This window comes from Lepeophtheirus salmonis, chromosome 1 (assembly GCF_016086655.4).
Source record: "Lepeophtheirus salmonis chromosome 1, UVic_Lsal_1.4, whole genome shotgun sequence".
NCBI classification, from domain to species: domain Eukaryota; kingdom Metazoa; phylum Arthropoda; class Copepoda; order Siphonostomatoida; family Caligidae; genus Lepeophtheirus; species Lepeophtheirus salmonis.
Window position 1 is genome coordinate 39,175,119 of NC_052131.2, and position 12,808 is coordinate 39,187,926.

Below are 12,808 nucleotides of genomic sequence, written 5' to 3' on the forward strand. Positions count from 1 at the left end.
TTATTATGAGCATAATTGAATTATGTGTAATTGGTACGATATCTACGACAGTTTATAATTAATAAGTTAAATTATGTAGAAAATTATTAATTTTTTCTACAATAGAAATGTTTTGAGCATAGACAAAATTAAAAACGATTTTGTGAAAATAGATTATAAAAATCTAAAAAACCCTATAAAATCGTCTCAACAGACGAATTTAAAAGCTTTTTAAAGCTTATTCCATTTTTTAAACTCTATTTTTCATCATAAAGTCAGTATATGTTGGGCCTAGTCAAAGAAAGGATGTGCAAGGTCTATTTATTTGCTCTATTTCCAATTTGTAATCTTCTTTATTTTTAAGTGTCCATGCTGATAACATTTGAATCTTCAAATTAGGCAGGAATAATTAATAAAAATACAAATATTTCGCAAGTTGCCAATTGATTACTATGTTTTTTGAGAAATTTACACTTATTGGAAATTTATTTATTTTCACATCTCTACACAGGGTCACCGGAAGTACGGAAACACTAAAGTAACTGGGGCTACGAAGGGCACTAAAAAAAGTTCATTTAAAATATTTAAAAATTCTAGACCAAACATTAGTGAAGAAATAAGTACCCCTCCAAGCAGTAATGGAAAGGTTGATATTCTCTGCTTTAAGGGAAAAGGTGACAAGATGATTGAAACAATACTGAATTATAAAAATATGTACGTAAAATTATATTCAATAATTCACACGGTGCTAGGTCATTTCATTCCCAGTAAATTCATTCCGTGTCTTTCCATTCCTAGTAATTTCATTCCTATTAAATTCATACCCTGTAAAATTCATCCCCGTACATTTCATTCCCCCTTTAAAGATGGATATTTAGTGACGTCATAAGGTTTCAATCCAGAGATGAACTTAAAGTAGGTATGTGTAAGTGATCCTTTAAAAGGGTGAGTGAGGCCTGAGCAATCTTACTTAAATTGAACTGTGAGAAGAGAAATAGGAGAAATGAAATTAATGTAGTGGTAATGATAGACGATCGCAGGGAATATTAATGACGTCATTTACTTCTACTTCCCTAGGTTTGAATAATATCCACGGGTTGGGATTCCATTCACAACCTTCACAAATTCACACACCCTCTCTAAAATATGAATAAGGATGGGACTTTTGAAGAGCAAGAGGAAAATATAACTGTAATTTTCCTCTACAAAAATCATATGCCTAACAATGACGCTGAACTAAAGCTGAACCATTGGAAGTAAAATTAATAAAACCTACCAGAATTAAAGGTGACAATTCCCCCCATTTAATGGACATCTTTAGCTAAATAATATGAAGCACTTTGTTACCCCTTTAAGCTGCAGCTAGTATCTTGGTTGGTGAGTGATGGGATATGAAGGATATTTTTTGGAGATCTGGGCACTTTTTTAAGGCTGGTATTCAAAATTGGTGGTTAACAGAAATTGCCACTTAGCATGAGTGAAAATCCGGATTTTATTGTCTGGAAAATGAATCCCAAACCAAAAAACAAAAAAAGAATCAACACTTCGGTGAATATATCTTGAAATGTGTTTCATAAGATTTCAAGAAAGAGAAAGCGGATGTGACGGAAATCAAATCTTAAAAAGCGTGACACAAAAGGGATTATATATAGAGATTGTATATTGTATTAATTAAATACACATTGTGTGATATCAAAGATGCTTTATTTAACGTCTTAGGACTTAGTGTGTATCAAATTTATGATTAGAAGTTATAGTTCTTTTTTAATAAATATTTTTGTCAAGTTTTTATTTTCCTCATTTTTACAGTAAAAGCTTTCGGAAAATATTTTTGAGGGGTTCCATAATAAAAAGTGTATAAATGAAAGCCTAGATTAGTTTATATTACAATCAAGAAATAAATCTATACATTTCCATAATATTCTTAAATTTATGAATGAAAATACATATAGCATTTTATTATCAGTAATTATCGATTCGATAATTCCTGGGAATCAACACTAAAACTCACCTTAAGAGATTACTGTCATTTTATGTGATTTCGAAATAACATATACATATTTATAATCAATATATACATTATACATGTATCTACATATGTAGAAAAACTTCAACCAAATAGAAGAAGTGTTTGCCTCATTAATCGATTCTCTCACTAAAACGGAATCTAATCTATTCCAATGGACTGCAACCATTTTGATCTAAATGTGAATGTTTCAACCAAATCGAAAAATAAACATTATTATAACTAATTATGTACATTAACTATATTAAGGCCTAAAGTAAGCATATCAATGCACTTTTCTATACAGTTAATATCTCTTTTTTTCAAGTATTTGTTCTTAGCCTCCTACAGGGTCCGTATTATCGTGAGTGGACCCTAGGGCAAACATAAATATGCTGGACCCTTTTTATGACTTTTTTTTTTTGAATAATACATTTCGAATTTTATATCCAATGAAATTTTTTATCAGAAAAATGATAATAAAAGTTTCATAGGTGGGGACCTGGGTCAAGTTCCCTCATTCCTCCCTAAAATTCACTCTGTTTTCACATCCATTTTAATGTTGATTTCCAGACTAGACAGCCAGTTGAGCGATATCAATTTTTGTCAATTATTATTTTATGTATGATGACGTAAAAACCTAAGAATTTAGTTGGTTCTTTAGGAAGTAGATCACATATAAATGGATCTTGGTAAAGGTATTGTTTAAAAATCCGACTTTCAATCAATAATTTGTTTTAATTCTCTTTCAAATTATATTTAATCTTACATTTTTACATTTTCGATACAATTATAATATACATAGCAGTACTTACTAAATCAATTATATATAATTGAATAAATTCTTTATTTTTCTGCTCTTTCAATCGAGGGTTTAATTGATTAATTATTCAAGCCACTTTAGAAGATAAATGATTTTAATACCATTGCATTATTCTATTACGAGTAATGGATATATTTCTTGGATGAAAAAGTATTAAAAAATAAAGTGCACTTTAGAAAAAAATAATATAAATTTGAATTTTTGTTTGAAAATAAGGACAAAAATTAGGGATAAACACGGATTAACAAATTGATTTTAATACTACGTAAAGTTACATTTCCCCCTATTTTCAGTGTACTTTTTCAATCTATATTGCAAGACGTGATTTTAGGAACTATACCTTTTGATGTACTTACAAAGTCAAAACCTGTCAAAAAATAGTTGGAAATCAAAAAGTTTAGAAATTTGAAAATAAATATTGAGTAATTTAATCTCTAATGAAACTTTATCAAATTGTCTTTTTCAAATGAAGCTGCTCGGAGTTGTGAAAATATTTTTGATATGTTTTATTGTTTACTAGACCTCAATACAACATATTTGACGTCCATATTCTACTTAATTGAATACTTATAATACTAATCCCCATTATCTAATGAAGAATGTTCCAACTACCAACTAGGGATAGGACGTGTATTGGAACCCGACCCAAAGTAAACGGGTACGGTAAAAGTAAACTTGTATTATCCGAAAAGATCCGTGATCTGAGACCCAAACCGGCTTCAGGGATCCAAACTTTTAGAGATCATAAAAAAAGATTTGTTTGATTTTCCAGATGCTAAAAAGCTTACACATCAAATTTATATTTCATATAGAGTCCCAGGGGTTGACAAAAAACAACAACCCTTTTTTTAATTCAAAATGGGAATTTTATAGAGCAAGTTCCCTTAACACTTTTCAAGCCATTGTTTAGCTTAAACGGTATTTTTCCCCATTAAAAAGTAGTGTAAAACTAAAAAAACGAAATTGTTTTCGATCCAATGTTTTGTAATTAACAAAAGTAACGCCGTATCACTTTGAACAATAACTCACAAACTAAAAATCAGATTGTCATTAAATTTTGAAAGCTATCTTTTGAATGGTGGCATTAACCCTAAATCAGGTGAAATTTCAAAATAGGGCCATCTATCTTTGATGCCGATACTTGTCAGTCCACGTGTTAGTATTGCTACATACTTGAGCCTATTTATAAAAGAAGTATATGTTTAATATCGAAGGTAAACTCCATTTATCTTGATTAGTGATTGGAGTGATATCTACATAAACAATTATTCCACACGGTGTTACCTCACCTCACAAATACAAAGTGTTGACTGTATTTATTCGTCAGCTGTCGAAGTGTCTTCTCTTTTTCTCTAATCAGTTTTCTTAACATTGACTGGTTGGATAGAAATTAGTTCTTATTAGGTAGTGAAATGTTATAAAATATTATTGAATAATAATTTCATAATTGGAAGAATTTTTTGCCTTTTGCTGTTTTTTTTCGGATGATAGGTTACGAGAAGGGTTAGGAAGGGTTTGACCTTAATATAACAATAAATGTAGTAATAACTAATAACTATATTCTAATAGTAATAACCTTGGGTAACCCATTGTTTCGGCATCAGTAATCAGTAAAAATATAACTTTAATCCTGATTTGATTTTATTTAGGTCCGAACTTAGGGTAAAATACTCCAAAAATTCGAAACAAGTATTTGAATAATTTTCGCTTCAGATTTGGATCCGAAAATTTGGGTATCCTAAATTTATTCGAATATTTACTTCTTTATGTCCGAACCGGCCCGGATCCGAGAAATGTTACTAGCAACGGATTTTGAATTATTTTTTCCTCTTTTTGAAAATAGGTAAATAGATGTAAAAAGGTCATTGAGTAAATCATAGATTCTTAGCCAATCACGTTTTTTTCTCTGTCGTTATTTATCAAAGCAAATTGCACTTTAAAAAAAAAAAACATTTTATATTGAAAATATCTCATAATATTTTCTGCAGTTAAATAACTTACAAATTGAATTTTGTACAATTAATGTATATTTTACTTTTACAGCTCCCAATTTACTGAATGATTTACTATTTTTGACCATTTCCTTATTCATTTAGATAGTATCAGACCATTTTTCCTTTGCTAAAGCTCATATAACATTTTTGAAATAAGGCTTTAACATTGACAGAGTTCAGAACAGCTGGTACATTGACAGTCCCTCTTGACTTTCTACAGCCATCATATTTAGTCATCATAGCAACAGAAACATAGGATATACCCGCTTCCTTTGCCAAAACAACCTCTGGAGCTGTTGTCATATTGATGACATCAGCATTTCACGATTGAAAACAATAATTATTTAGCTCTAGAAGAAAATTTTGGACCTTATATTGTAAAAATAGTTCCTTTAGGGTTAATTTTAAGACCTATTTTTATTCCAATATTATATACAAACTTAAAACTTTTCTAAAAACCTGGTAGAAATGGAATCAAAGCACAATAATGATCATCAGGGTTGCATAAATCATGAAAGGTTTCGCTTCCTCTTTGAGGTCTTATCAATAAATGTATGTAAAATAACAAATTCTAGAGGGTTTTTCTCCTCTTTGAAAGATCTGCTTGCTGTTTTAGCAAGGATATGAGTTACAACAGCTTGTCTTAAAGCAACAATATATATTTGCCTCATAGTTAATTTCAGTCGGATTGAATCGTTTGTCATGCGATTGTCTAGATAAAAAAACTCTGTCAATACCGTTTATCCTTCCGGATACTAATGCGGAGGATGCAGTGTAAGATTCTTCCTTTTCATGCCATCCCATAAATAAAATCCACTTCCACCAATGATAGCCATTTTGATCCCCAGATTCCAGATTTACAAATTGCGCTTTTATCAAAACCTTAAAGTTTCAGCTATTAAATGATGTAATTTTCAATTACTTGTAACTACATACTATAAAAGGTTGAAATATATCTAGAAATTCAGTGGGGGGAGGAAGGATGTCATAGCCTCACCCTTAATATATAATATATCAAGAATATTATCCAAAAAATATATTAAAAAATGAAAAATAATTACGTCAATTCTTTGTATTTCAAAATAACTTCATATTTTGTTTGTATGATTTGCATATTTATGTATAATTTTTCTTATTGTATTAAGTGCATCAATCTCTTTAAATGCATTCCTTTTCATGTATTGCATAGGATATTGAATAAACATTAAGGAAAAAACGCGTTGAAAAAGTTAATTATATTGGAGGAAAAGCTATTTTTTATAATTCAGCTACTATTGAAACCATCTAAAACTAGGTCATAAATAGATTTGAAGAAATTGTAGGCTCTATTTATGAGCAGAAAATGTTTTCATAACACTGTTTTTTGCAGGAAACTCCCAACATATTTATCATATTAGCAATTAAAAGGTTAGTTTTATTAAGTCTTTATTAATGTCTTAATTAAAAATTGATTTGGGTCAAAGTTATCACATACTTGTAGCAATCTTCATTGCGTCTCTTAACCTTTCCTTCGAAAAGAGAAAGACAATACGTCTGAAATTAACTGTTAGTCTGTTGGACTGTTTAATTGTAGGGGAATTAACGAAAAATAATTTCATTTCAACAAACTATGTTCAAAACTAGTATGTATTTAGAGACAGTATCAACAGCTGAAAAAGCTACATAAGCGTTGTTGATGTAGTGGAGATGATGCCACTGCGATGAACAAATGTCCAGAAATTTTGACTGAAAATGTCTGAATTTAAATCGTGTTTTCGCTAACTTTGCAGATCGTAGGTCTTGACGGTTCTTTCTTCGATCGCTGACACGTCATTGGCGTTTCTGATTTGGATTTTGTTACAAAATTTGACAACATTTCGTAACAAATATTGGACATGTCTGTGATTAACTTTAATCGTAACTTTTAGCCAAAAAAAGTTAATTAATTGAAACTAAACAATAGATAACTTAAGTTTTAGACAAATAAAAATGGTTCCTCCCTCTCTCAGAAAATTAGTTTATAATCGTATACAAATACTAATTCCATACCTCATTAAAATAAACTGAATTTGCATTATAACTTATAATGGGATAAGCTCAAAATTTAAAAAGGTATATGAAGTATCTAAATAAAGCATAACATTGAATGATAGCTACATTTTTTTATTATTCTGCTCGATGAAGAGGAGTGCCCTTGATGATTGACCTTCAATAGAGCCCATTGATGAAAATAGTTTTGCTCTTAGAGTTCCTTCATATCCGTTCAATACTTTTATTTTTAACGATATACCCTACTTTCATGTCGACTGTATTTTAATCCGCTGTCAAATTGTCCACTACTCTTGACCCTCATTAGTGTTCTTGTCGTTGACTCGTTAAACTCAAGTTTGCTCTATATAAATTGCAAAAAATTATCAACTACTGAATGTACAGGGGGGTATGAACAAATTGGAAAAATCTTTAAAGGCTTATAACGAACGAACGAACCAGATGGGATTGAACCATATTTCTTTTGACTATTTGAAAGCTACATTGAATGTTATTTAATTATTCATAATGAGACCCGTATCTCTTGATAACCTCAGATACACGGCGCTGAAACCTTTGGCAGGCCCAGGCGACCTCGTGCAGATCCAGCTTTGCCATTGGACTGGTTCTGGTTTTGCACTTTTAATTTGCATTCCGTGGATGGATGGAGTACCCTAAGGAAGAAAGTACACCTTTCAGCAAGACAGAACAACGGCCCACAAGGTCAAGGAAGTGCATTATGTCTTCACTTTTGGAGCCTGGATTTTTGGCTTGCTACCAACCTGGACCCTTGTGATTTCTATCCATGGGAAGGGTCGAGTATGAGGCCTGTGCCAAGTATCATTCGTCCGTGGAGGCTCTGAAGAAGTCCAAAAAAGAACAAACCTGGATCTGCACGAGGTCGCTTGCAGCTGCCAAAGTTTCCGGCACCGTTTGGCAGAAATGATCAAGAACGCCATATCTCATTATGAATAATTGAATGACATTAAATGTAGCTTTCAAATAATTATAAAAATATGCTTCTAGCCCATCTAGTTCCTTCGCTATAACCTTATAATATTTTCACAATTTAGCTGCACCACCCTGTACTATGAATAGTCCCACAGGGGGAGGTCTGGTTCGATTTTCAGAGGGAGGAGGGGAGTGATATGTAAATATTATGATTGTTGAAAATAATATTATCGGGTGGTATGTTAAAAAATGAAAATAAACCGAAAGTCCTGATATAATTTGAAGACTGTATGGAAGAGGAGCAGTATAGTTGTCATGCCGTTTCATTAAATTAGCAATGAAAGAAAGTAACTTGTAACTCCACATCAAATCCTCAGAGTAACTCTTCAATTTGGCAAATTTCTGGAATTTTGAATTCATTGTGTTTTTATCAAAGACAAAGTTTTTATATAGAAAATATCAATTTTGACCTTGATTTTTTTTATTATACTCAATCCCCCCCCCCTTGAAATATTCAACACAAGAGGGCTTATAAACTAAATATGTGCCTTTTTTCTTTATATTTTTAAGGAAAGAGTTAAGAGATACAATACAGATTACGTCAGAAAATACGCCAATTTAAAAAGCCAAAATTCCTAGATTCGAGTGGGCTATAGCCCTTCTAGACCCCCCTCCCTGGCAGACACCTCTGAACGTATCCAATATGTTTTCGTAGAGTACTATTTTCTAGGAAATATTTTAAAAATAATCCAGAAGAGACTTATAAAAAATATATAGATAGATCATTATTTAAGTTTTGATGACACAATAGAATAATTTTTTCTTTTTTTTGGAAAATCATGTCGTGACCGTTCTTTGTTTCCCACGACCCAAACTTTGGAAACATTGTACTATATAATATGGAGTAGCAACATAAAACTGACATACCATGGGCATAAATAAATTATAAATGTACCAATATTTTTAATTACATACATATAATCCTACATTTTATGTCTAAAATTTTGAAAATGAGGGTCATAAATTTAATTTGCAGACGTGGTACCGGTTTTTCATAACAAAAAAAATAATTTTAGATACTAGAATTGGAAAAACAGTTGTTGCGTAAGCTTTTCTTCTTTTTAATTTATTATTTAATAGCGTGTGGGGATATTAGCTTCTTCCCTAAAGCAAGCATTCTTGCCTTTCTGTGGTGTAAATTGTTTTAAAGATGCAGGATAAAAAAAATAATTTATAAATTAAAATATAATTACACTATTTTTCAAACATTAATGCTACTTTATATGTATATAAAAGGTTCGCCTCTTAATAGCAATATTTCATTATCTCCCCCGAAAATCATACAACAGGCAGCTGATAGTACAAGGCTTTTAATTAAGTAGTGCCATATGATCTTCTGATCGTGCACTTTTTTTTTCATGTCATAACACCTAATTTTAGAACTAACTTTTGACCCTTTTTAGAAACATAGCAGGGGTAATGGTCCTCCTGCTGCCAGCAATCTTTTTGATCCGGCACAAAACAAGGTCATCTATGAAACTTAGATAGCTGACCCTGATTTATATGTCAGAGATATGTGGATAATTTTTTATAGTAGTAAATATTATTTAATTCACTTTCTTTTATGAACAATTATACTACAAATATTATTTTACAGTAATGTCCAAGTACATCATTAGTATTAACTTTCAAGCTAAACGCAGGTACGACTCTCACATAGAACAAAACTCCAAAAAGTAATTTTGAAACTTCAAGATACCTTAAAAAAGTTGTTGGTTGCAATAAAAAAAGGGTCAATATTAGCTATTCTTAGAAACACTTACTAAAAAGTTAACTTTGATATTCAGGTAGTAAGAAATAGTTTCAATTACATTAAAAGTTAGAAAAATGATTTAAGACACGTCGGTCAGTGAAGGAATGATTATATGAATGTATGATCCTTGTAAATGTCAAATGGTTTGATAATTTAACTCAAGATAAATTAAAAATCATGTGGTTTTTTTTTGTTAATTCATACATAAAAATGTAAATATTTAATATTGAAATTTTGAAGATTGTATCTCATTTATTTAGGTAGTTTTATTTTTTTATGCAGAAGTTTCTACTTCTCCATTTTTTTTTTGCTCCTGAATTAACATTAGCGGCTTTAATTCACTTTGTACAATTATCTTAATATCTCAATTAGATTACTTAGTAGGTTATTGAGCATTGGCATTTTTATCCGACTTTTTATGCTTCTTAACGAGATTTGTTATATTTTTAACCAGCTTATCGTTATCAAAATTCGATTGGTTAGAAAACTCAAATGCGCACAGGCCACCTTCTTTGATTTTTTTTCTTTGTTTCCTCGTGCACATCAGATCTATCTGCAATTTTCTCTTTAATTTTTGAGATTAATTTCCTCAATCTCTCTTTCACAGGTATAGAAGGTGTTGTCTTTCTTGGATGGATATTTAGATTCATATTTACTTATGAGGTTTGTAACACAGGAATTCAGAACACCAATAGATGACTCCAAGGATTTGACATCATCATCAAATCTCAGATTAAAGCTACTAGCTACTCCAAGCTTATAATGAGTTTTGGCTATTGATCGGGAATCTGATGGCAACACCCTGTTCGTAATTTTCATTTTAAATAAATACTTCACCAAGAAGTTTATATACTTCTCACAATTTTGTTTCTAATTCAATACGCTTATCTTCATTTGGATCTTCAATGCTGTCAGCGTGTTTTTGAAAAATAACTTTGGCTACCTCGAGAATTTCCCAAGATAATTAAAAGTTAGATGAATGTTCTTCTCCTTCTCTTTCTGCTGTATCTCTGTCCTTAACATCTTTAATCTCCTAAGTACTTACATCATTAGAACATATAGACTCTGTTACTTCTAATCGGTCTTGTTTATTAACGGAAAATGTAGACACTGGGGCATCTTACAATCCATCTGTTGTTCCTGAAAAAAAAAAATAACCTGATTTTTAAAAACTTTGTATTGACCAAGGTTATTTACTTTTGCTCCTCTTGGTTAAAATGAACCTTCCCTAATTTCTCATATGTTGGTTCCATGGATGTGAATCGCAAATTAAATTATTTAATATACAAGTATGATGTAATATGAATATTATTTGTTCCTGTTTTTTATTGGGGGGTCTTACATATCATATTCGTGGTACTGTAAAGCGAAAGTGTGAAGTCCTGACCCTGTTGACTACATATCATAAGTTTTTTTCTTTTTAACGAATAATAGTATATTTATATATAAGAAAGCTAAAAAATCTTTTAAACCTATGTAAACACAATATGTATTATATATACAGAAATACCCCGATAAGTCCGGGTCATTGGTTCCACAAATAAACTAAACTGTTTCAAACACAATACGAGTGTCAATGTACTGAACTACCATTTTGTTAATTTCGGATTGAAATGGTAATTTTATTATTACTAAAAGGGGGCTGAAATAAAAAAAAAACTGTATTATAACTTCACTAAACAAAGTAAAACTATAAGTTAGGGATAGGACAGTATCCTAAGCCCACGGCTTGGAACAAACTCTGGTACACCCTTTACAGTACGCGGTTCGGTACAGTATAAATGTAAAATCATTTTTACTAAATGAATTTCTTTTCTGTACAAATAGTGTATTCCTAAATATACTTAACTTCTCTAAAAAAGTTAGGTTGATATAAAATAGACAGAAGTTATATAGTTCTATTATGCATTAATTTATAGTTTTTTCGCTTGTCTACATTTTCCGTTAATATACAAGACCGATTAGAAGTAACAATATCGCCAGCTTTCCAAAAAAATATTTCGTTTGATACAATTGTACCTGTAGTTGCAGTAGTCACTGTTGTATAGTAAAGCTAACTTGGAAACATTGAGAAATTTATCCCTCCACCATACCACCCACGGTTTTTTGTCAACTGTATTGGTTCCCAAACGACTCCAAAAGCTGAATAAAACGGACACGGGGATCGCTAAAGTGAGATGGAGATCAGCTATGAGAAATCCATTCACCGATTCAAGAGAGAGATGGCTACGATATCGTCTCTCTATGTCAACAGTCTTCACCAACAAGTCGAAAAAAGATCAAAAGGAGAGGCTCTGCTCTTTTTGCAAGGATCGCATAGAGCCATCCTTCCATCTTCTTTATGGATGTAGTGCACTTCTAAAGGAAATAATGGAACAGAAAATTCGGGACGCTATGCCACCGATGCACGGCCTTTCCTACGGGCTGACGCAGTCATCACGAAAGTGATCTATATTTTATACTTCACCCGGACTATGGGCTCTATGACAAAGACGTCTGGACTCGTTGATTTCATTGACGGACAATTGAGGGTGCTTCAAACGTTTTGAGCTATGGTGTTTTATATATGATTATTCATGAGAACAGGCCGAGATCCTCTCTTCTCTTAAGTCGTATGGTAGCTTGCTTATCAGATCCACTCAGGTTTTTTCCCCCGTATATTCGAAGAGGGGAAGAAAGGGGAAAAATATAATAATACGCAAACTCAACCTTTCATCTGTTTTATATATTTAATGTTAATGATTGTTTTTATTTCTGAGTCATTATCTCATTTTTTTGTATAAACAAATGCATAAATTGATTGTTACAAAAAAAAAAATTATTTATTATTATATTTGCGGCCTGTCAACACTAAAGGAAGCTATAATGATTTCCCACAAAATTGAGTTTTGTACATTTGCATTCTTACAATAGTTCCCTTCTACTTATGCTAATACAACATTATGATTAATTTTTTGAAGGCATGACTTTTAAATATTGGAAAAGTTACCTATAATAATTTAATAAATACATAAAATAAAACAGTTTCTATTTGGAATGACATATCGGGGTTAAATGAAGTATAATAAATCAAGTGAATGTCTTAAACTTCTATAAAATACATTATTAGGTACTTCAACTCTGTGGCCAGTAATTTTTTTCCCACTCACAATTTTGTCTCGAGGAGATTTTGCCACATGAAATATTCGCCCCTTTTTTATGTTTTTATATTATCGGTTCGAACTTTAATATTGTAC

General features: G+C 31.2%; 1 pseudogene; it reads right to left on the reverse strand.

The window, feature by feature from the left end:
• Positions 1-872: 872 nt before the first annotated feature.
• The window catches only part of LOC121115946 (S-methyl-5'-thioadenosine phosphorylase-like), a 44,535-nt pseudogene continuing 32,599 nt past the window's right edge, over positions 873-12,808 (reverse strand).